The sequence below is a fragment of the Lissotriton helveticus genome, chromosome 7 (genome assembly GCF_964261635.1).
Source record: "Lissotriton helveticus chromosome 7, aLisHel1.1, whole genome shotgun sequence".
NCBI classification, from domain to species: domain Eukaryota; kingdom Metazoa; phylum Chordata; class Amphibia; order Caudata; family Salamandridae; genus Lissotriton; species Lissotriton helveticus.
This window is the reverse complement of record NC_136068.1, coordinates 1,951,045,148-1,951,068,463: the sequence shown is the minus strand read 5'-3', so window position 1 is coordinate 1,951,068,463 and position 23,316 is coordinate 1,951,045,148. Positions and strand designations below refer to the sequence as shown.

At 47.6% G+C, this 23,316-nt stretch overlaps 1 long non-coding RNA gene across 2 annotated transcripts in view; it reads left to right on the top strand.

Annotated features, from left to right (window-relative positions):
* The window catches only part of LOC144770971 (uncharacterized), an 88,855-nt gene extending 84,961 nt beyond the window's left edge, over nucleotides 1-3,894 (top strand). For both annotated transcript variants that reach the window (XR_013599076.1, XR_013599077.1), the window contains exon 3: nucleotides 3,411-3,894. This is a non-coding gene — a long non-coding RNA (uncharacterized LOC144770971). The remainder of the gene's footprint in view (nucleotides 1-3,410) is intronic.
* Nucleotides 3,895-23,316: the final 19,422 nt, after the last annotated feature.

Genomic DNA, 23,316 nt, shown 5'->3' with positions numbered 1-23,316 from the left:
CCTGTTTTAATAGAATGTCGTGATGTGCTGGAGCTGGAGTGCCTGCCTGGTTGGGAACAAATGTGCGGAAGTGCTGAAGGCGATAGAAAGTAAAAAATGTTTAAAAACTAATGTTTGGTAAGGAGAAGTGATTGGCGGCTATAGGGATTCTAATGATGTTTCACAAGGGAAATATGAAAGCTCGCCATAGTGATAAGGATGTTGGTGTGGCAACAGGATCATATACTGACAAGAACTGATGAATGTCAAGTAGAGGACATTGGAAGAAAAGGATGCAAGGGGTGAGGCTCGAGCGGTGGAGTGAACTCCAGCTAGGCTGGAAGGCTAAATGATATTGTGTATTACAGACAGGTGTGCAGGTCTTCAGTGTTATTAAGACATCCCGGATTTTTGCTGTTAAAGTTAAGAATGTAGCAGGTTTCTAATTTGCGCATTTTGTGTTCCCTGTCTCCACCTTGTTTGGTTTTGGGGACTGTATCAATGACATAGTATTGGAGGTCCTGTAAGTTGTTGTTGTGGACCTCGTGGAAATGCCTGGCCACGGGGTAAGTGGGGTCATGGTTGGTGATGGCCCTCATGTGTTGTAAGACCCTCATGTTTGCTGGAAGCTTGGTGCTACCCACGTATCTTAAAGGACACGCGCACTCGAGAACATAAATGTCAAATTCCGTCTTGCAGTGGAGGTTTTTGGTGATTTGAACATCTTTGTCACTGAAGGCTGTGTGGTAACTGGTTTTGTTAATGCCGTATTGGCACGCTTTGCAAGAGTGACATTTGGTAAAGCCGTTTGGTGCTTTAAACCATTCTTTAGAAGACTTGGATTCAGGGCAGTTGGAGACAAGACTATTATGTAGAGATATGGCCCTTTTGTATGTTATGCTGGGCTTGGCAGGCATGTGGGATCGCTACGTATGATAGACCAATTTTTGTTGATAATTTTGGCTATGGCGTTTTTTTGGGCACTGTATGGTACAATTAATCTGACCCCTGTGGCACTTTGGGAGGAAACACCTGTGATATCATTAGAGTTTCTTGATTTTTTGGGAGTGAGGAGAAAATTTCTGTCTAACTCCGTAGTTTTGTTAATAGCTGCTTCTATGATTGTTATGGGGTAACCTCTGGCAAGAAATCTTTCCTTGCATTCCTGTTGGGCATTGGCTAAGTCCATGGGGTTGCTGCAGATCCTTTTAATTCGCAGCATTTCCCCGTAGGGAATGCTGTGAATCAGGTGCTTTGGATGGAAGCTAGAGTAATGCAGGATAGAATTGCATGCGGTCTCCTTCCTATATAATTTTGTTTCCAAAGTGTTGTTGACAATGTACAGTTCTGTGTCTAGGAAACAGATGTTTGTTTTGCTGATGGTGCATGTAAACGCCAGGTTTATGGTGTTGCTGTTGAGAATATTAACCCACTCTTGCACCTCGTTTCCCAGACAAAGTTTAAATTGTCAATGTATCTATAGTACAGGGAGCTGCGGACAAGATTACTGGAACATAGATCCTCACTTAAAAATAAGAAAGATAATGCACCCCTAGTACACCACTACCAAAAAGAAAACCATGGGTGTAATGAATTTACATGGTATATTCTAGAGAAAATAACTGTAAGCAGAAGAGGCGGCAACATAGATGCCTTAAGAAAAACACGTGAACAATGGTTTATGTGTTTTCTAGACACAGTGGACAAAGGTTTAAATTCCAAGGAAGATTGGATGAAAATTGTAGCCTACAATTAAAAGTAACCTGGAGTAACGAGACTAACTAATAATTATAAGAACTATAGCCCACAAAACTGTAAAAACAATAGAGGAAATCCTCCAATTGTTTGACCCCGGTAGAAATAGGATTAATGTAAGCGAATTATTATGCCCGTGTGTTTTGCCCCTTTGTTGTATCCTGAGATTTAAACTGCATATTGTGGTGCAGGGGTATTACATAACAATAATGGTGGCAAGCAGATTAACAGCATGCATGCCCCATTTAAAACAGTAATAGGCGTGACCAGTAATCTCAGCAATGTGGTTGCTATAAACAAACAATTGCGGACCTAATAACATAAATAAAAAAATCGAGCCGCGAAAGTCACACCAAAGCGAGGCTTAGCACGCATATTAGGATGCGTGAATTAAACAACTATGGGATCCGCCCAGTGGGTTGGCTCGTACATAATAAATGAAAAAGAGGCGAGGCACGCATAGGACAAAGCGGAAACCACGGGTTAACAACATCCGTCCGCCCATTAGAGTTACCCAGCTGATGTGGATCTAACCAATCAGCGGGCTTTAAAAAGAGGAACGAAGCGCGGGTAATTTGAAACGCCACGGGAAACCAGACGTAGGACTGTAACGGACCGGGAGTGGAGAGACGAGTGCTGTCGCATTGCAAGGTAAGAAGGCTAGAATGTAGCGTTTGGAAGGTTGAAGAGGGAGCAAGAATAGACATTAACTCTAGCTCCCGCTATCCTTTCTCTACCTTTCAGGTCAAAAGACAGCGCAGCCAAGTATCCACTTCCCACTTAACACTGCGACTTAAAGAGCAAGGTGGGTCGTGTTGAAAAGGCTTAAGAAGCTAAAAAGGATCGATACATCTTAGCAATATGGGGTGGTAAAACCTAATAATATTTATTATCTACCACTAGATATATGCCATTCTTTAAACAAGGCGGGACGTCCCTTCCAGCAGACGCGACCAGTGGGTTACCGCCAAATAGATAACAATAAATAAAGGTAAATCCGGTTCAGAAGTCCTAACGATTAAGACAAATCTAAATGTTGAAATAATAAGTGTTAGTGAAGGACCAATACATACTTTTTTACAGATAACCCCCGCGCAGGACTTTTTGACTTGACTTTATCACGTGGAAAGGATAAGCAGCAAGAAAATCCCTAGCAGGTATAAAATGTACAAGCAAGTCAACTCTAGGAGACTTAAGCAATGGATCTAGAGTAGTGTATAATGCGGAGCTGTAAACATCTCCTTATCTTTCAGATTAGCCCTGCCTTATAACATGCCTGTGCAGGACAAACAGAGAAATCCTTCCCAAGTATGAAATAAAAGGTAAAAACTGACCCTAACCTATGTGTATCCAATTCAGTCCAAGTACACGTCTATACTGCCAATATGCGGGTGGGTAAAACTAAAATGTAGTAGCACACATGGTAAGATTGGATAACTGCAGGTACTAAGTTGGTTACTAATGATGAGACCTGGGTGTTACCTGATGCAGTCGCCAATGGTGGTTAGAAAAATGGTTGTAACATAGGAAATGAGAAATGAAATTGAGAGGTCTCTAAATAAGATGCACATTGCCTTAGATGCATAAAGTTATATTGTACTAGGGATAGGTGCGTCAATGTAATGATTAAATTGGCAATATATAATAGATACTCATGGCCATATGTTTGCTCATAGGAACTTCTAATTTAAGGCAACCATCCAGTGCCGCTGATAAAGAGAGACGAAAATACAACAGTCTTGAAAAAGATGGCAAGAATGTGAAATAAGCCATCGAAACGCGTCGACGCAAAACGAATTGCACAACTGAGTAACCGTGTCAATTTTGTAAAGTACAATAAGTATATGTACCCAAGATTGCCAGTCTGAGATTGATATACCCGGTGTGCCATAGCTGGAATGACAAAACTGTATTGTCTCTATGTGTCTCTCTTTGTTGTGGTGTAGTAGAATTTGATTTATTTATCCTGTACTGTCTATTGAATTCGTCACTGATTTTTCCTTATGATATTGTGTTCAGTTGTATTATAAATTGTTAGAAGAAAAGGTTTTTTGCTTTCTTCTCTTTGGTTTTTATCATTTGTAATATGGTACCACCATATTTTTTAAATTTGTGACTGTCTATGTTTTTAAGAACAATAAATTTATATCAGCCTTTTTATATACGTATTGGTTTGTTTTATAGTGTTTAAATGTTCAAATATCCAAAATTAACATGTGGGCTTAACGAATAAACTGTGCCAAGGGAAACACTCTATTCTACTTTGGTGCATGTAAACGCCAGGTTTATGGTGTTGCTGTTGAGAATATTAACCCACTCTTGCACCTCGTTTCCCAGACAAAGATTAAATTGTCAATGTATCTATAGTACAGTTTTACATGTTTTTCATACCAGTCAGCATGTGTGCCCTTGAGGACCAGCTTCTCCCACCAGCCCATAAAGATACAAGAGTAGCTGGCCCCCATTGCCATGCCCCTTGTCTGCTGATAAAATACCTGATTGAAAGTGAACATGTTGTGATTCAAACAAAATGTTGCCATATCCAACAACTTCCAATAAGGTCCGGATGATGATGTTCTTTTTTGATTTAGGAAAAATTCCAGGGCTCTTAGTCCATCATGATGGTTTATGCAGGTGTATAAAGACGAAACGTCTAAGGTCAACAAATGATAATTGGTATTCCATACAAAGTCTTTCGTTTTGCCGAGAAAATCGCTTGTGTCCCTTAGATAAGATTCCAGCCCAGTGACACAGTCTTGTAAAAAAAAGTCTATGTAATTTGAGGTGTGTTCCAAAAGGCTTTGTCTGGTAGAAATAATAGGCCTTCCCGGTGGATTCAGGGCATGCTTGTGTATTTTGGGCACAAAATAAATATTAGTGATGGTAGGGTAGTCATTTCTCATATACAAGTATTCATCTTTGATTATTAAACCGGCACTTTTCCAAGCTATCAATTTCATGTAGAAAGTATTGGCAGTTTCCTGTACTGCCGACGCACTACTTATACGATAGCATGCGCGGTCGTTTAGTTGGGACATAGCTTCAGCCATGTATTGGTCTTTTCCCCATAGAACCACGTTTCCTGCTTTGTCGGAGTTCCTGATGATGACGTGGTCATTTTGTTTGAGTTTGGAAACCAGAGTATGATATTGTCTGTTTTGTTTGGACATTTTCTTTTTAGATGCACATGTTCTGTAGTTGAGTTTTTTAATTTCCTCCACTACGTGCTCGTTGTAAATGTCTATCCCGTCGCGAAGCATGATTGGGTTAAATGTGGATTTCCTTTTAAATGGGGTAGGAGCAACTACGTCAGTAGGCTGGCTTATAGGTTGACTCAAAGAATTGGTGGATAAAAATTGAGAATTGTCAATGCGACTTTCTGCATGTAAGTCGGTGAGTTCATTCAACAGGGACAGTTGAGACCCTGAGGATTGTGATGTACCCTCTTTTTCCTGGCTCGAGTTTTACCTGGTGCTGTTTCCCCCAGATCTTTTCATTTGATTAAGTTCATGAAATTTGCGTAATTTTAGTTTGCGGATAAATTGGTAAATATCCATGCGTGTGGTGGCATAGTAAAAATTTGACTCGTTACAAAAGGATAGTCCTAAAGATAATATTTGGATTTCTGCTTCATTCAAGATAGTCTCGGTCAAATTGATGACGGTTTTTTCATTTTCTTTTTTGTTTGTTTTTTCTTTGCTGCATGGTAATTCGTCACTGGTGATTCCTACGGTTAACGCCGGTTCCACCAACCCTGTCCCCGTCCTTTCTTGTTGCTGTTTGAGTCTGTTGGCGCGTTTGCAAGCTTATATATATATAATATATCACACAACTCTTCTGTCATCAATAATAAAAGAAACAGCACTCTTCGTTGTCTTCAATCCAAGTTTATTTACACAACGGATTTACACTGAAAGCGTCAGACCCGTTTCAGCTAACCTAGTCTTTTTCACGGGTCGTGAAAAAGACTAGGTTAGCCGAAACACGTCTGACGCTTTCAGTGGCAATCCGCTGTGCCCTTCCGTTTAATATTGATGACGGAATAGTTGGGTGTCCGGGCGGGGAGTTTTGCAAGCACCCCTGGCGATTGGCTGCACGCCACCTTCACACAGACTATCAGGAGGATATATATATATACTGCTGAAACGCCTCGTGACATCCCAGCGGGGACTGCGCCGAGCGCAGCCCGGGTCACTCTCGCGGCTCAGGCAAGCCGCTCAATATCCAACACAAAGTTCGCCTGTGAAGAGAGGACACACACGCAGTAGAGTTCTGTGTAATGCTGTTTATTCCATCGGAGGCACAACAGGGACAGGCAGCCACGGCACTAGTAATTCCCCTTCCGACGCGTTTCGTGCTGTAGAAGCACTTAATCATGGAGTGCTGGGGTTGTGGCAAATGAAAACAGCTTAGTCCGCTCCCACCAGATGACCACTATAACTCTGCCCACTGGGCGGTGCCTCACCTGAGGCCTCCTGGTCATCGTAGTGCACGCATTTCTCTTCAAGTAAGATGCTGTCTTCAAGCCCACATATAAAATCCCAAGTGGGTCTGCACGTGGGTGGCCTTGCTCTTGAAATGCCACTTACTCCGACAAAACGCACTCATCTGCCCCACTGCTGAAACGCCTCGTGACATCCCAGTGGGGACTGCGCCGAGCGCAGCCCGGGTCACTCTCGAGGCTCAGGCAAGCCGCTCAATATCCAACACAAAGTTCGCCTGTGAAGAGAGGACACACACGCAGTAGAGTTCTGTGTAATGCTGTTTATTCCATCGGAGGCACAACAGGGACAGGCAGCCACGGCACTAGTAATTCCCCTTCCGACGCGTTTCGTGCTGTAGAAGCACTTAATCATGGAGTGCTGGGGTTGTGGCAAATGAAAACAGCTTAGTCCGCTCCCACCAGATGACCACTATAACTCCGCCTTTGTGTTGGATATTGAGCGGCTTGCCTGAGCCGCGAGAGTGACCCGGGCTGCGCTCGGCGCAGTCCCCGCTGGGATGTCACGAGGACTAAGCTGTTTTCATTTGCCACAACCCCAGCACTCCATGATTAAGTGCTTCTATAGCACGAAACGCGTCGGAAGGGGAATTACTAGTGCCGTGGCTGCCTGTCCCTGTTGTGCGTGTGTGTCCTCTCTTCACAGGCGAACTTTGTGTTGGATATTGAGCGGCTTGCCTGAGCCGCGAGAGTGACCCGGGCTGCGCTCGGCGCAGTCCCCGCTGGGATGTCACGAGGCGTTTCAGCAGTGGGGCAGATGAGTGCGTTTTGTCGGAGTAAGTGGCATTTCAAGAGCAAGGCCACCCACGTGCAGACCCACTTGGGATTTTATATGTGGGCTTGAAGACAGCATCTTACTTGAAGAGAAATGCGTGCACTACGATGACCAGGAGGCCTCAGGTGAGGCACCGCCCAGTGGGCGGAGTTATAGTGGTCATCTGGTGGGAGCGGACTAAGCTGTTTTCATTTGCCACAACCCCAGCACTCCATGATTAAGTGCTTCTACAGCACGAAACGCGTCGGAAGGGGAATTACTAGTTCCGTGGCTGCCTGTCCCTGTTGTGCCTCCGATGGAATAAACAGCATTACACAGAACTCTACTGCGTGTGTGTCCTCTCTTCACAGGCGAACTTTGTGTTGGATATTGAGCGGCTTGCCTGAGCCGCGAGAGTGACCCGGGCTGTGCTCGGCGCAGTCCCCGCTGGGATGTCACGAGGCGTTTCAGCAGTGGGGCAGATGAGTGCGTTTTGTCGGAGTAAGTGGCATTTCAAGAGCAAGGCCACCCACGTGCAGACCCACTTGGGATTTTATATGTGGGCTTGAAGACAGCATCTTACTTGAAGAGAAATGCGTGCACTACGATGACCAGGAGGCCTCAGGTGAGGCACCGCCCAGTGGGCGGAGTTATAGTGGTCATCTGGTGGGAGCGGACTAAGCTGTTTTCATTTGCCACAACCCCAGCACTCCATGATTAAGTGCTTCTACAGCACGAAACGCGTCGGAAGGGGAATTACTAGTGCCGTGGCGGCCTGTCCCTGTTGTGCCTCCGATGGAATAAACAGCATTACACAGAACTCTACTGCGTGTGTGTCCTCTCTTCACAGGCGAACTTTGTGTTGGATATTGAGCGGCTTGCCTGAGCCGCGAGAGTGACCCGGGCTGCGCTCGGCGCAGTCCCCGCTGGGATGTCACGAGGCGTTTCAGCAGTGGGGCAGATAAGTGCGTTTTGTCGGAGTAAGTGGCATTTCAAGAGCAAGGCCACCCACGTGCAGACCCACTTGGGATTTTATATGTGGGCTTGAAGACAGCATCTTACTTGAAGAGAAATGCGTGCACTACGATGACCAGGAGGCCTCAGGTGAGGCACCGCCCAGTGGGCGGAGTTATAGTGGTCATCTGGTGGGAGCGGACTAAGCTGTTTTCATTTGCCACAACCCCAGCACTCCATGATTAAGTGCTTCTACAGCACGAAACGCGTCGGAAGGGGAATTACTAGTGCCGTGGCTGCCTGTCCCTGTTGTGCCTCCGATGGAATAAACAGCATTACACAGAACTCTACTGCGTGTGTGTCCTCTCTTCACAGGCGAACTTTGTGTTGGATATATATATATATATATATATATATATATATATATATATACATGATTCCTTGTGTTTTTGTGTTTGTTTGGCCTAGCCAACCATTGTCGACACAAGGCACAAAGCATGGCTTCTGGGACTAGGCCAAACAAACACAAGGAGTCGCTGAGATCTCAGAATGTCTAAGCTGTCATTCTTCAAAGATGAAGAGGCTTCCCACGGAATAATATTTATTCAGCTGTAGCTGAGGCTCCAGGGCAAAACCAGGCCGGGATAAGTGGCAGGGCGAGAGTGAGCATCAGGGATGAGGGAGTAGGAGCATGGCCCTCAGCCAGGGTTGGAGGCAGTATTGGGCGTAGACCTCTCCCAAGAATGGAGAAAGCATTCGGCATCAGGCATAGACCTACAAGAGGGATGGATGTAGGAGAAGGCATAGACCGCGGCCTCTGCTTAAGGCACTGTCTGGCAAGAAGAAACGTGCTAATATTGCCATGTCACTGAGGAGTATCTCTTATGTATCTCAAGTTGGCTGAGAAGTACTAACGTTCCACTTAAATGTACAGCAGCCAACAAGAAAAGTCACTAAACAACATCTAAGATACTTTAGTTGTAATGTTGTACCCAAAGTTAATGGTAAAAGGAGATCAACAAGCCTTCCAGTTCTAAAGTATGCTAAACAGCAACAGATCAACGCAACACACAGAACGAATAAAAAACTAGAAATATTATAAAGAAAATATGTATACAATTTATTCAGTTATAAAATACAGTTAAAAAAGAACATCTCATATAATAACCATACACAAATCAGAATTAAAAGAACATTTCATAAGTAAAATTACATAGTCACAATATTATTAGAAAACAAGAAAAGTCGACGCTGCGTTTCGGTGAGTCGTAAATTTATCACCTTCTTCAGGACAGTTTTATAAACAATTTTTAGGCAAATGATTGGATGTGTTGGAAAAGTGATCTTAGGATGAGGGACTGGAAATCTGCCACCTATTAAAAAACTCTTAGAATAAGAGGCCAGATAAAACAGGTTATGTTTGTTGTGACCACCATACTTTTGTAATGGTCTTCAGGTGGGTCCAAACGGCTCAAAGGTTCATGGATCAACCGATGGACATATGTTAATGGCTGACAAGTCGCAATAGGGGGCACTGTGTCATAAGTCCCAGTCTTCGTCTTCACTATTGTAAGTGATTTTTACGAAGGTCTTATTCTGATTATGTCGTCGTTAAGGTCATCTAATCAGAAATGTTGAAATCCTGGTAAATGCAAGATGGCCTCCTTGCCAACAACAAATGTAATGAAAAACTTCCGGGTCAGGATACGCTTACCCTGTCCCTATAATCAAGAATAGGGTAACTCCCTTATTTGTTTCTTACGTCATTTAATCTATAGCAGTCTTTCTGAGAAGTAATTGTTTTGCTGAAATAAAAATACAGCAGTGCTAATGAGGCACACTGGTGCTCTCCTGTTAAATGCACTGCAGCCTCCAAAGAGTACAGGCGCTGGCCTGTTGAATGTATAGCAGCCCTGCTGAGTACTAGCAGTATCATATTAAATGTATAGCAGGCTTGCTTAGAAATACTGGAGTTATCCTAGTCAATGTAGTGAAGCCATGGTGAGAAATGTTGGTGTCATACCACTAAATGTATAGGAATCTTGACTGTATAACTACCGTGCTAGGAGTAGTGGTATAATCACATTAAATGTATAGCAACAATGCTGGGAAGTACTGGCCTTATTCCATTATACGTACAGCGTGGCGAGGAGTAGCTGTATGATCCAATTAAATATATAGCAAATGTGCTGAGAAGCCACAGGATTATCTCATCAAATGTATCGCGGCCAAATTGGGAAGAACAGGCATTATCCCATTATCTATAAACCGCACAATAGGAACACGTCTGAGGGGAGGAGGAGTGAGAGAGGTGAAGTGTGATTGACAGATGGAATGTATACGCCTGATTTCAAATGTACTCTTAAAGACTATAGATGGAATGTACACCCCCGATTTCAAATGTACTATTAATGACTATAGATTAAATGCATACCCCTGATTTTAAATGTACTATTAATTACCACCTCATAAGTACTGGTATTGCATGTGTGAGACAGAGTCCCTGGTGGAGCTGGTGCTGTGTCTGATACTTCTATTCGTATGATTGCTGCGATAACTGTTTAAATAAAAAATAAAGGTTTAAAAAATAAACTATATAACTCACAGCTCAGAAGTTCTGGTATTGACCTAATAATTGTATAGAAATCATGGCAAGCAGTAATGGCAATTATCCAATTAAATGCCCAACAGTCTGCTGAGAAGTACTGAAGTACTGCTACGTAACCCATTACATTTCTAGGAATCTCATATTAGGTACTGGCATTTCCAACTGTAATATTGTCTCGTTAAATATGCAGACAGGCAATGCAAGGGTACAGTGGGGGGGGGGGAGGGAGGAGGTATCGACATTGATAGCACCCCACCAAGGGCTCCCTGCTGACGTTAGCAAATAAAGGCCCCCAGGTTGTAAGAAAGAAAGAAAAAACAGAGGAAACAAATCATAACCCGGTGAAGGTGTCAGACTCGATCCGACAGCCTGGGGCTGGGCACCATGCAAAAAGACTCAGGGGAAAGTGGGAGGTTTAATGGCTGCAGCAGCAGCGGGGAGAGTTAACGGCCTCTGCTGCACGGCGAGGCCGCACCGAGGCCGTGGGTTTCAGATCTGTGAAGATGAAAACAAAACACAAAACTCCTGCGAAATAAGCGTGCGTGCACGCATGCGCACTAAACCGGCAGAAGAGTCGGGAGCTTAAAAATACATGCGGCCAAGACGTGGACCATAGTGCGGCTGCGCATAATTATGCGCATGCGTGCAAACGCGGGGGGTGTGAAGACAGATGGGGTGGGTCTATTGATAGTACACCTGCACCTTCACGAGGCTCTGCAGAACAATGCTGCGCATGCTCAGAGCATGAGATACTAGTCACTGCGGTCTGCACCTTCACGAGGCTCTGAAGAACAATGCTGCGCACGCTCAGAGCATGAGATACTAATCACTGCGGCCTGCGCCTTCACGAGGCTCTGAAGAACAATGCTGCGCACGCTCAGAGCATGAGATACTAGTCACTGCGGCCTGCACCTTCACGAGGCTCTGAAGAACAATGCTGCGCACGCTCAGAGCATGAGATACTAGTCACTGCGGCCTGCACCTTCACGAGGCTCTGCAGAACAATGCTGCGCATGCTCAGAGCATGAGATACTAGTCACTGCGGCCTGCACCTTCACGAGGCTCTGAAGAACAATGCTGCGCACGCTCAGAGCATGAGATACTAGTCACTGCGGCCTGCACCTTCACGAGGCTCTGCAGAACAATGCTGCGCATGCTCAGAGCATGAGATACTAGTCACTGCGGCCTGCACCTTCACGAGGCTCTGAAGAACAATGCTGCGCATGCTCAGAGCATGAGATACTAGTCACTGCGGCCTGCACCTTCACGAGGCTCTGAAGAACAGTGCTGCGCACGCTCAGTGCATGAGATACTAGTCACTGCGGCCTGCACCTTCACGAGGCTCTGAAGAACAATGCTGCGCACGCTCAGAGCATGAGATACTAGTCACTGCGGCCTGCACCTTCACGAGGCTCTGAAGAACAATGCTGCGCACGCTCAGAGCATGAGATACTAGTCACTGCGTCCTGCACCTTCACGAGGCTCTGAAGAACAATGCTGCGCATGCTCAGAGGGTGAGATACTAGTTACTGCGGCCTGCACCTTCACGAGGCTCTGAAGAACAGTGCTGCGCACGCTCAGAGCATGAGATACTAGTCACTGCGGCCTGCACCTTCACGAGGCTCTGAAGAACAATGCTGCGCACGCTCAGAGCATGAGATACTAGTCACTGCGGCCTGCACCTTCACGAGGCTCTGAAGAACAATGCTGCGCACGCTCAGAGCATGAGATACTAGTCACTGCGTCCTGCACCTTCACGAGGCTCTGAAGAACAATGCTGCGCATGCTCAGAGGGTGAGATACTAGTTACTGCGGCCTGCACCTTCACGAGGCTCTGAAGAACAGTGCTGCGCACGCTCAGAGCATGAGATACTAGTCACTGCGTCCTGCACCTTCACGAGGCTCTGAAGAACAATGCTGCGCATGCTCAGAGGGTGAGATACTAGTTACTGCGGCCTGCACCTTCACGAGGCTCTGAAGAACAATGCTGCGCACGCTCAGAGCATGAGACACTAGTCACTGCGGCCTGCACCTTCCCGAGGCTCTGAAGAACAATGCTGCGCATGCTCAGAGCATGAGATACTAGTCACTGCGTCCTGCGCCTTCACGAGGCTCTGAAGAACAATGCTGCGCACGCTCAGAGCATGAGATACTAGTCACTGCGGCCTGCACCTTCACGAGGCTCTGAAGAACAATGCTGCGCATGCTCAGAGCATGAGATACTAGTCACTGCGGCCTGCACCTTCACGAGGCTCTGAAGAACAGTGCTGCGCACGCTCAGTGCATGAGATACTAGTCACTGCGTCCTGCACCTTCACGAGGCTCTGAAGAACAATGCTGCGCATGCTCCGAGGGTGAGATACTAGTTACTGCGGCCTGCACCTTCACGAGGCTCTGAAGAACAATGCTGCGCACGCTCAGAGCATGAGACACTAGTCACTGCGGCCTGCACCTTCCCGAGGCTCTGAAGAACAATGCTGCGCATGCTCAGAGCATGAGATACTAGTCACTGCGTCCTGCGCCTTCACGAGGCTCTGAAGAACAATGCTGCGCACGCTCAGAGCATGAGATACTAGTCACTGCGGCCTGCACCTTCACGAGGCTCTGAAGAACAATGCTGCGCATGCTCAGAGCATGAGATACTAGTCACTGCGGCCTGCACCTTCACGAGGCTCTGAAGAACAGTGCTGCGCACGCTCAGTGCATGAGATACTAGTCACTGCGTCCTGCACCTTCACGAGGCTCTGAAGAACAATGCTGCGCATGCTCAGAGGGTGAGATACTAGTTACTGCGGCCTGCACCTTCACGAGGCTCTGAAGAACAGTGCTGCGCACGCTCAGAGCATGAGATACTAGTCACTGCGTCCTGCACCTTCACGAGGCTCTGAAGAACATTGCTGCGCATGCTCAGAGGGTGAGATACTAGTCACTGCGTCCTGCACCTTCACGAGGCTCTGAAGAACAATGCTGCGCATGCTCAGAGGGTGAGATACTAGTTACTGCGGCCTCCCAGCACAGTGCAGCCTACGGACAGTGCTGCGCATGCTCAGAGGGTGAGATACTAGTCAATGCGGCCTGCCGGGCACAGCGAGGACCATGAACAGTGCTGCGCATTTTTATTTATTTTATTTATTTAATTCATTTTTGAAAGCTGATCTCAAATCTCTCCTCTTTCAAGGACACTTTAAGAACTAATACTTTCCTGCTCAGGACCCTCTTGGAGTTTGTATTTTTTTCCTGTACATTCCTCACTCCCGCGTGCCTTGTTGGATTTTGTGTCTATGTACCCTTCATTTTTTGTCTCCTGTTTTTCTTTGTAATGTATTTTTGTGTTCCACTGTACTCTTGTAACGTAACTGGCTCTATTGTACAGCGCTCTGACACCTTTGGGTAATGTCCGTGCTTTATAAAAATACACAAAATAAAATAAATAAATAAAATAGCACAGACTTTACCCGAATGTGTCAGAGCGCTGTACAATAGAACCAGTTACGTTACATGAGAGAAATGACACAAAATACAATGTTACAAAAATAAACAGTAGACTGGAAGAGGTAGGGTAAAATGATAGAAGGCAAGAACACAATATCAAACACAGCAAGCAAGGGTGAGGAAAGTACAGGAAAATATTACAAAGTTACAATGATGAACAAACTTCCTAGAGGAGTCTGAGAATTAAGGTATTAGTTCTGAAAGTGTCTTTGGAGGAGAAGAGATTTGAGATCCGCTTTGAAGATCTTGATGGAGGTGATGGCACGGAGCAATGGAGGAAGCGAGTTCCAGATTCTCACCGCATTACCTGAGAACGATTGAGCCATTGATTTTTCCCTTTTGAAGGAGGGGGGCCCAGCAGAAACTTTTCCGCATTCCGAGAAGGTCCCAAGCCTCCAGACAATTTCAGTTTATTCGCCAGATAGCGAGGGGAGGAAGAGTGCAAGGCTTTGTAGGTGATGCAAGCCGTTTTGTAAATAACTCTAGCCTCGATGGGAAGCCATCAGAGAGAAGACAGGATAGGAGTGATGTGGTCACTTCGCTGGGACCATGAGATAAAGCGAGCTGCTGAATGGAGGGCGGATTTGAGAGGGTAAAGGTGAGATTTGGTTAAGCCAGTTAGAAGAGAATTGCAGTAATCCAGTCTAGAGAGAACCAGCGATTGGACCAAGGTTTTTAGGTCTTTCTCCGGGAAGAACCGACGAATCCCCCACAGAAGGCACAGCCGGTAACATGCTTTCTCAGCAATTGAGTTGATGTGGGAGATTAGGTTGAGTCTTTTGTCAAGTATGACACCAAGGGATTTAGCTCTGTCGATAATGATGGGTTTGTTGTTGAGTAAATTCAGCTGATCCATCCAGGATTGAACAGGAGGAGGCGGGAGAAAGGGAGGTAGATAGGAGGAGGAATTCAGTTTTGGAGGGATTGAGAATGAGGTGGTGAACTAACATCCAGTTGTGAATAGAGTTGAGAGTAGAGTTTTTTGTTTTTTCTTGTTTTTTTTTAAAGTGCAAAACATTTATTTAGCATTGCCAGGAGTACACAGCGTCTCACCAACAACCCGGAGGCCGGCCGCTATCAATGCACACAGACATATATAACATAGCAGATGTGCATGAGTGTGATAACAATCACGGCATCAGTACAATCAGAGCGGCAAATGCAGCGTCAGTACAGCGAGCTCTAAGAGTCTTGCAAGTTTTCAAATTTTACCTTAAACGAAATATGAACAGTAACATGTGCAATAACCATGCGAACCCAAGTAGGAGGGGGGGGGGGGAGGGAGGGGGGGGGGTAGGCAGGCACAACGGGCATACCCAATTTTGAGGGGTGTGTGGTCAGGAGAGCCACAGAACCACAAGCCAATTGCGAGGCGGGTCATATTATCAGAGGTAGGAGGCCGTTCGAGACTTGCGGGAGGATGCCCCGGAGGCCGGGGCCTCACATAAAGAAAACATCAGAATAGGGAGACCGGGGGGACACAAAGAGGGAGGATGCGGGGAGGGGGGGGGGGCAAGGAGCAGCTCACACAGCATGTCAGATACATCAGGCCAGGAGCGCCAAAGTGAGAGCAAGAAACAACACCACTCAATATTTCAATATCACAACTTCAAACGTTATCTCCCTCTAGCGGGTCAGTAACCAAATAACATTGCAACGGGGCCCAGATGTCAGTAGGCCTAGAAGTGGGCGGCAGCAGTTCGGAATAAGTATGTAATTGCTCCTGGCAGTACACCATGTCACTCATCCAGTCCTTAAATTTGGGCGCCCTTCCCCTCCCCCATCTACAGGCCACCTTGCGTTTAGCCAGAAGCATAGCCAGCGCCACATATTTACGGTGAGCCGCCTGGAGAGGTGCAACATACCCCAGAAGCGCTACCAACGGGGATGGATCAATCCGCATGTGTAACATTTTGGATAGTGCCGTAAAAACCTGAGTCCAGTACAAGTTCACCGTGGCACACCCCCAGGCAAGGTGAAGGAAATCCGCCCCCGGGGCCCCACACCTGTCACATGTATCAGTAGGCCTAAGCTGGAACCTGTGGAGGCGCGCTGGAGTGTGATATAGCCTGTGCAGGAATTTATAATGAATTATCCTATAACGGCTGTTGGAGGATATGCGCTCGGTTTGTAGCAGGCAAAAATCCCATTGAGTGTCTGTGAGGGTGAAGGCCAGATCCTGTTCCCATTTACGCCTAGCGGGCAGATCAGTATAGGTCATGTTAGCCCTGACAGATTTATATAGTGTGGACACTAGTTTAATAGGGTTGTCAAGAAGCAACATATTTTGCAGGGGAGGAAGCGTCGAGGGCTCACAAGGGAAGTCAGGCGTGATGGCTTGTAGCCCGTGCCGGAGTCTGACATAGTAAAACACGTCAAGAGGCGTGGGTTGTGTGTTCCCGTAAAACTGATCTCTAGTCCTGAAGACGCCTTCCAGATATAGGTCTCCCCATGTTTTAATGTTTAGTTGCCTAAGCAGTTTTTGAAAGCCAGCCTCGTGCAGGAGTGGCAGTTGCGGGTGATAGGATAACGGCAGTCTCGGGGCATAAAGAAAATCCAAGTCAAGCATAGTAACAATGGAGTGCCACGCCGTCACCGTGCTCGACATCGTTGAAGGAGTCTTGTCTCTACCCTCAACCCGAGTGTAGAGGGCACCTTCAATGGGGATCGGATGGGCCAACCAGTGTTCGGCCGCTAATTGCGGCATATACTTCTGCTGGCGTATCCAGAAATACGCATAATGGGCCTGAGCAGCTCGGTAATAAAGCTCAAAGTCTGGGATTCCGAAACCCCCCTGGGAGAATGGTCGGATTAGAATATCCCACTTGAGTCTGGGTGACTTACCACCCCATACTAGGCGGAGCAATTCCGAACGCAGTAACCGAAAGAAATGGGAACCGGGGTGAAATGGAATGTTCAGAAAAAGGTATAGTAGCTGAGGGAGTATGACCATTTTGATCAATGAGGCACGCCCCGCCATGGAGAGGGGGAGCGTGATCCATCTAGATATATTGTCTCGCATCTTGTCCATTACAGTGCCATAATTGGCACGAATCAGCTCCTCTCTGTTCTTTTCTACATGTAAGCCCAGGTATTTGAAATCTCCTGAGCACCATGCAAGTGGGAACTCCAGCGAAAACGGGCATGTCGAAGCAGTAAGAGGGAAGATACATGACTTCCTCCAGTTAATCTGAATCCCCGAAAGGACACCAAATCGTATGAACTCCCTTAGAATGGGATGTAGGTTATCGCTAGGGTGGCGAACATAAAGGGTGATGTCGTCCGCATACATTGAGACGAGTAACTGTCTCTGATAACAACGCAGTGCACTATCCCGGTGCTTCTGCCTCAATTTGGCAGCCAGTGGCTCAGTGGCTATGGCGAAGAGGAGGGGGGACAGGGGACAGCCCTGCCTCGTCCCTCTGGAAATCGGGAAGGCCGACGACAATTTCCCATTTATAAGGACTCTGGCCTCCGGCTGGGTATATAGTAACCTAATCCAGGATATAAACACACTCGGGAACCCCATTCGCTCAAGAACCCCGAACACATAATCCCATTCGAGCGAATCGAACGCCTTTGTGGCGTCCAAAAAAATAGCCGCCATAGGGAGGTCCTCATGAACGGAATCATACACAGAAAAAAAAGTACCACAGAAAAAAAAGTACGGAGATTGTGGGACGTCGCCCTGCCAGGCACAAACCCGGCCTGATCAGGAAGTATCAGGGTCGGTAGGAGGAGGCTGATGCGTGTTGCGACCAGCTTCGCAAGAATTTTAACGTCACAATTTAGCAGGGACAACGGTCGGTAGGAATCGCAACTAGAGGCGGGTTTGCCAGGCTTAAGCAGCGACGTAATAAGAGCAATTCTCATGGAGGCCGGTAGGTGTCCCACCTCCAATGCATCCTCATAAACCTCCCGCAGCACTGGCGCCATGAAGTCAATGAATGTCTTGTAGAACTCAATGGGTATACCATCTAACCCAGTGGCCTTACCCGACTTCATGCCCATGATAGCCTCCCTAGAGTTGAGAGTAGAGTTGAGTAGTGAGAGATTGAGTGCGGAAGACACCTTGAGGTAGATTTGAGTATCATCCGCATTGAGATGGTAGTGTTTCCCAGATTTACTTAGGAGGTTCCCTAATGGTTCCAGATAGAGATTAAACATAGTGGGTGCAAGGATAGAACCTTGAGGGACGCCTTGAACTACCGCCAATGGAGATGAGAGACTGTTCGCTATCTTGATCATTTGGGATCTGTCCGAGATATGAGGCAAACCATTTAAGCACTGTGCCTTCCACGGCCATTCTCTGTTGAAGAGTGTTAAGGAGGGTGTTGTGATTAACAGCGTCAAAGGCTGCAGAGAGATCAAGAAGAATCAGAAGTCCACAATTCCCCAGAGTCGAGTACATGCAGCGCATCATCGATCACTTGCAGCAGGGCTGTTTCAGTGCTGCAATTTTGAATGAAGCGGTACAAAAGGGGGTGGTAATGGACGGAGCATCTGAACCAATCAAACACTCACACCCAGTCAAAAGATCTGGGTTTAATCCATCACCGTTCTTTAGCCCACTCTGCCACCCCAGTTCAGACATGGCTATATGCAAATCAGTCTGACCCTGTGCCTCATGGGAACAGTCCAGCCCGAACTGCCAAGCCATGCCTTCCCTGGACCGGATACAAGCTTCCGAGGACCGGTTTCTGGCATTACAGCCGTCTTCAGCCCGGCTTGCTTGAATCCAGTGGCAAAGTAAGCAAGGGACTCACGTCTGAGCATACCCTGCCACACTTATGGTGGCCAAAAGCAGTACAAAAGGGGGTGGTAATGGACGGAGCATCTGAACCAATCAAACACTCACACCCAGTCAAAAGATATGGGTTTAATCCATCACCGTTCTTTAGCCCACTCTGCCACCCCAGTACAGACATGGCTATATGCAAATCAGTGTGTTAAAATACCCCTCACACACCAAAAGGGCCCTTGGTGTCATGCTTCATCATCGGGGTCTTCCCGCCCCGCTGCGGGACGGGCAGTGCTGCGACAAGCGACTACGCTGGAGCACCTTTTTAATGTGGGTACTACGTGAGTGAATTGGAGTGAGTGTCAGTGGGGTCTGGAGTGATGATAGAAGTAAAGTTAAAAAATACCTGGCCAAGTGGTAGAAAAAACTATTTAATAGGCACTAGAAATTCTGATGTGAGCCAATGCTGGGCGAAGGGTAATTGGGGGTCCAATCAACCCCCAGCACCACGGTGCTTCCTCCTTCATCAGTGGCTTCCGTGATAATCTGAATTTCTGATAGAGCTAAAACACGTATATTTATATAACATATTTATACACATTGATAACAATAACATTAATTTACACCCATTAATTGTGGTAGAACATTAGTGAGTGACAGGGGGATCTACACCCGGTCCTGACGAAGGGGCATGTCGCCCCGAAACATGTTGACCCACACAGGAGAGTAAGCCCAGTAACTTGCTTTACCTCTCCGCATCACCCTTTTTAACAATACCAGCCAGTGCCTATTAAATAGTTTTTTCTACCACTTGGCCAGGTATTTTTTAACTTCACTTCTATCATCACTCCAGACCCCACTGACACTCACTCCAATTCACTCACATAGTACCCACATTAAAAAGGTGCTCCAGCGTAGTCGCTTGTCGCAGCACTGCCCGTCCCGCAGCGGGGCGGGAAGACCCCGATGATGAAGCATGACACCAAGGGCCCTTTTGGTGTGTGAGGGGTATTTTAACACACTGAGTGTATTCCACCAACACCGGAATATATACTGACTGCATATGAGGTGGTCTTTGTTGATTATTTGTACTTTCATAAGAGGAGGATTTGCCCACCTCGGTGCCGTGTGGCACCAACTCTTCACTCCCCCTTTTGATATCCTTAACTATATGCAAATCAGTCTGACCCTGTGCCTCATGGGAACAGTCCAGCCCGAACTGCCAAGCCATGTCTTCCCTGGACCGGAAACAAGCTTCCGAGGACCGGTTTCTGGCATTACAGCCGTCTTCAGCCCGGCTTGCTTGAATCCAGTGGCAAAGTGAGCAAGGGACTCACGTCTGAGCATACCCTGCCACACTTATGGCGGCCAAGATCTTTTGACTGGGTGTGAGTGTTTGATTGATTCAGATGCTCCGTCCATCACCACCCCTTTTGTACCGCAATTTTGAATGAAGCCAGACTGGAACAAGTCAAGGAGATGATAGTCCATAATATGTAGGGAAAGTTGTTTTGCAACACATTTTTCTGTGATTTTCGAAAGAAAAGGGAGGTTGGAGATGGGGCGGAAGTTGTTGAGGTCGTCGCATCTGCGGAGGTTTTTTTTAGAAGAGGTGTCCTATTTTGAGGGCGGCAGGGAGGGAGCCTTGACTGAGGAAGAGATTAAGTAGCCTGGTTCAGTGGGGCGTGGCCAACCAGGCAGCGAAATGGCCGCTCTGTGAGTGAGCTCCGCCGGCTACACAGAGAAATCCTTTCATAATCCTTCTCCTGGACCCAGAAGTGCTTCACCATAGCAGCAAATTGGTAGAGGACGCTTACCTCCGCCTCCGACCCGAGTTTGGTGTATGCTGGCTGCCGCCGGACGGGGTTGCAGCCTCTCGCGCATTGGGCGAACTGCACTACGCGGGAGACCCGCTGCTGTGGAACCGCCGCTGGGCGTCATTTCCTACTGCAGGCCGGTGATTGGTGGGCCCTCCGGAGCCCGGGCGAAGTCGATGTGTGGACCACGGTGCTTCTGAGCCGACCCATGAGCAACCTACCGGTGAGTCGCTTCTGTGGTGCGGCGCGGACGGGCCCTAGGCGTATCCCCATTGCTCTGGGCAGTCTGCCGCTGTGATTCCGGGAGAAGACGGAGGGATCGAGCCTGAGGTGAGCCCGCCATTTTGACGGCGGTTTGGATGTGTGATTTGCGCGGCGGCTGAGGGCTGGGCCTGCTCCCGCTGCTAAGTGGCTATGTTGTAGGGAACTGCCTGGTGGAAGACGGGGCCCCCTGGACATGGCCCTCTGAGCCTGCACACTGCACCCCCTGCTGCAGCCTGGACCCGAGCCTACCGCACCAGCTCCTTCTACCTGTGGATGAGCTCGCCGTCCTGGGACTTCTCGTTGCCTGGTGTAAGGCCCTGTGAGACGATACATTGCTAGAGGCCGTGAATCTGCTTTTGTGCGAGGAGGCTTTGCTGAAACCGCCCTTTCGGAAGCTTTGAGAACCCGCCTGGGCCTGGGCTGTATCTCTGTCACCCCCTGCTTGCCCGCGCTGGGCTGCGGACAGACGTTCACAGGCTAGACGGCTTGGCGGAGCTGGGTGCACTGTGCCCCTGTAACACCTGAAGCCTAAAGCTGCCCTGTTTTTCGCTGTGCGTGCCACCACGAGGCCCTCTCCACTGTGTGACATCTCACGCGCCATTCCCTTCACTGCAAGATGGGGAAAAATGATGCGAGGCAGCCCAAGATCACTTTTGAGCAAAAACGCCCTGACAAACCAAATTCAGCGGACCATGATGCGGGCACGTCGATGTCGCAGGGTTCCGGTGCGGACATGGACTTTGGGGCACTGATGATGGAGGTACGTGCGAGCCTCAAAAGCATTGACACTAAACTGGATGCAATGTCCTCACAACTGGAATCGGTCAAAACCAAAGTGGATGCCCACGAAACGAGGCTGGATTGCTTGGAGAACAGGCAAACCGAGTGCTGCGAATTTCAACAACACACTAAACAGCACATCACTAATATCGAAAAGGAACTGGAATCCCTGCGAGCCAAGACGGATGATTTGGAGGCGCGCTCCAGGAGGTCGAATGTCCGCATCACGGGAATTCCTGAGACAGACAACACTGGCAAGATGGAGGTGTTTGTGACGGATCTCCTCCACGAACTCTTCGACCCACACCTCTCACAGGTATTCACGGTTGAACGAGCGCACAGATCGCTTGGGAAGGTACCGGCGCCGGGCACACCGCCCCGTCCCATTCTTGCTAAACTGCTTAACTTTCAGGACAGAGGCCTCATACTACGCCTCGCTAGGGAGAAGGGTAAGATTACACATAAAGGTAATAACATCTCATTTTACCCTGACTTTACCCCCCTGGTCCAAGCGGCACGAAAGGAGTTCCTGCCAGCTAAGAAAATACTGCTGCAAGCTAACATCAAATACTCACTCTTGTATCCAGCTAAGCTGAGGGTAATTCATGAACACACCTCACACTTTTTTACGGACGCCAAATCAGCACTGAAGTTTGCAAAACACATTAGCGGGCCTGGGGCGAGGCGAAAGTCGCCGAGACTGGAAAACGACTCTGACCGCCTGAGTGATAATGACTAATATGCTAGCATTGATACACTGTGGAGCTCTTGACTCCATTTCTAAAGTCTTGCTTCACTGATCTAGTCCCCATCGTTCACTCTACTGCTATGTGCGCCTTACCTGGAGGGGAGGGTGGGATCGGAATTGCTACCCCGCTGCACTGATGAGACTGTTGGGGCACACATTTTTTCTAGTGTTCTGCTGTGCAATCCTGCTGCGGCCCCATGTAATGATAACCGTTTGGGTCATGGAGATTCTGACTTGAATGTAGCCACCCTGTGAAAACGGGGGTGTAAGCCTGGAGCACCACGCCTCAAGGGGTGTCTCCCACTGTTTGAGTGTCTAGTTTGTGGACACGATATGGGTTTCGATAGTTGGGCTTTGTCACGACCTGATTGGGGGGTTGGTGAGGGTGGGGGGTGGCGGGGGGGGGGGTTGAATTGTTTGCTAACTGTTCAAAGTTGGTGCTTTAGAGGACACGATCGGATTGATGACTCACATGCAATCTTACTACACTCAATTGGGACTGGGGGGTTTGGAGGGGCGAGGGCGGGTATCGGACCAACAATTGATGTTCTAAATGTAAAGCGACATGGGGAGTGTTAAGCTATGGACTTGGAACATTAGAGGTCTCGGGGATCATAAGAAAGCCAGATTGATGCATGGCATGCTTCCTAGGCATAATGTTGACGTATGTTTTTTGCAGGAGACCCATGTAAATACCACTCCTTCATCTAGATTGAAGCACTCGAGATGGTCACAGGTGTATTCTGCGATTTATTCCAACTATGCTAGAGGTGTGGCGATACTCATTCGCAGAGGCCTAGACTGGCGAGAGCATGACGTTATACTGGATGGGGGGGGCAGATATGTAATTGTGCATGGATCTTTACAAGGCAGACCACTAATACTTGCTGCCATTTATGGCCCAAATGTACATGACCCAGAGT